Source organism: Sprattus sprattus (assembly GCF_963457725.1).
Source record: "Sprattus sprattus genome assembly, chromosome: 19".
Classification (NCBI taxonomy): Eukaryota; Metazoa; Chordata; class Actinopteri; order Clupeiformes; family Clupeidae; genus Sprattus; species Sprattus sprattus.
This window is the reverse complement of record NC_137917.1, coordinates 12,590,068-12,592,567: the sequence shown is the minus strand read 5'-3', so window position 1 is coordinate 12,592,567 and position 2,500 is coordinate 12,590,068. Positions and strand designations below refer to the sequence as shown.

The window sequence follows — 2,500 nt, the reverse complement described above, 5'->3', positions numbered from 1 at the left end:
AAAAAACCACAAACACTTTCTAGTTGATATGCAGAGGTCAGCGCTGAAAGCCAAAGATGGAGCCTGGCAAAGTTCACAGTATTTCCACATACCTATCTTTAATTGCCTGTTTCTTCATGAAAGTGTTCACCCTTGTAGCTGCAGTGAGCTAACCTTTATTCAGATAATATGTGCTTTACTCCTCTGACATTCAGCTTTAATTGGTATCAGAATATTTTCTAGACATTAATAAGGTGAATGTTGCTAATTGGGCCTGCATTACAGCAGAAGCTAGAATCCCATCCATTTTAGAGATAGCCAACAGCTTTAGAAATATACTAGAGCTGTAATCAGCCTTAGAGATGTTCTAGAGCTGTAATCTGCTTTAGAGATATCCTACAGCTGTAATCATATTTAGAGTAAACCTAGAGCTGTAATATGTCATCGAGATATTCTAGAGCTGTAATCTGCCTGAGAGATATTCTAGAGCTGTAATTATCTTTAGAGTAATCCTAGAGCTGTAATCTGCCTGAGAGATATTCTAGAGCTGTTATTATCTTTAGAGTAACCCTAGAGCTGTAATCTGCTTTAAAGATGTCCTAGAGCTGCAATTATCTTTAGAGATATACTACAGCTGTTATCCAAGTAAAATATCCTAGAGTTGTAAAATGTAAAATTAAAAATAAATAGAGAATTGTTTAGTATTTCTTTCTTGTCCTCATTTTGTATCATCGATGCTCAATAAACATACTTAAGAAGAAAAAAAGATATCCTAAAACTGTAATCCACTTTAGAGAAATCCTAGAGCTGTTATCTGCCTGAGATATCCTACATCCACACATCCTCTGAGTAAAATTTCTCTCACACAAAGAGATTCATGGCACTATACCTATCCATATTAATCAGCCAGATTCAAACCAGCACTAGTATAAAAACAGCCAGGCTGGACACCACACGAGGGGTGAGACAGGGAAGGAGACAGCCAGGCTTGACACCACACAAGGGGTGAGACAGGGAAGGAGACAGCCAGGCTGGACACCACACGAGGGGTAAGACAGGGAAGGACACAGCCAGGCTGGACACCACACGAGGGGTGAGACAGGGAAGGAGACAGCCAGGCTGGACACCACACGAGGGGTAAGACAGGGAAGGACACAGCCAGGCTGGACACCACACGAGGGGTGACACAGCGAAGGAGTGTGCTGGCAGGTTGCGAGGAGGCAGGGGAACTACATTACTCTAACTAACATCCATGCTGTCTCTTTCAGACACTCTCCCTGTTTTCGCTCTCTCTCTCACGCACATACATACACATACACACATACACACATTACTCACACGCAAGCACACAGACTCAAACACACACATGCACATACACATGTACACACACATAGACCCACATATACATCTGGTACTGAACTTGAATGCAGATGCTTCTGCTCAACAGTGAAGGAACGAACAGGGACTCAACCTTTCCTTCCCTCCCTGTACTCCATCTAAAATCTGAAATCCTTCACCTTTTTTCCTGGGCTCACACTTTTTCTCTCGCCAAACGCACAAACACATGCTTACTCATACACACACACACATACACACACAAACACTCTCTCTCGTCCTCTCTCCCCAAACTCCTCTTCTCCAGTTTCTGTTTCTGATATACTCTGGCTTTATCTTTTTGTCCTTGGGGAGTTGCTGTAGGTGATGCTCTCAGCAGATATCACAGCCTACTAGGTGTTGATAAAAAGCACCTGAGGCAGTGTTTGCCCTTCTCTACCACCCTCTCTCTCACAGCATGTGTGTGTGTGTATGTTTGTGTGTGTGTGTGTGTGTGTGTGCGTGCGTGTTTGTGCCTCTATTCTCACCTCATCTGTTAACATGTTTACCCACTGACCTCCACGTCCTACAGGCTTCTGCCCCCCCCCCACACCTGTCTCTCTATTCATCTCTGTAATTATCTGTATGAATTATTTACCTGGGCCAGGGAATGGATATGAATTCATCATGTCCGCCCATTACCGCACTGGCTTCATTATCAAGCGCTATGGAATTATGGGAAATGACAGGGTGGGGGTGATTATGGGAATTGGTGAGACACACCAAAGGGAGCTCCCTCTTTAAATATTCATGTCTGGACACATTGCCGGTAGGTGAGGGTACTATACTTATAACTAATTTTCAGACCTCCCCCCTCTCTCTCTCCGAGTCTATCCTCATCATTTAACACTAGCCTATTAAAATACTGTGCCCTGTTTCTCCAGCGTATGCTGAGAGCAGGCCTAATCTACTGGGGGTACCCTTCAACAGGCAGCGGTCAAATGTGGTGAGGTCTTTTGTATCAAACGTGTTTAAGGTCATTTTCATCAAAGAGACAGTTTAAAGGTAGCCTAAGATAAGTCTGCCTTTCTAGGATAAGATAAGTTATGCTGTATAGATTTCATGCATGAAAACTGTTTTGTAATTGTTATTCTTTAATGATTTCTGAAGCAGTGAAAAGAGGAGGGAATGGTAAAGGTTTGTCGCT

The 2,500-nt window shown here is 43.1% G+C and overlaps 1 protein-coding gene across 1 annotated transcript in view; it reads right to left on the bottom strand.

The window, feature by feature from the left end:
- The window catches only part of cdk14 (cyclin dependent kinase 14), a 147,132-nt gene that overhangs the window by 61,148 nt on the left and 83,484 nt on the right, over positions 1-2,500 (bottom strand). The window lies entirely within an intron of this gene.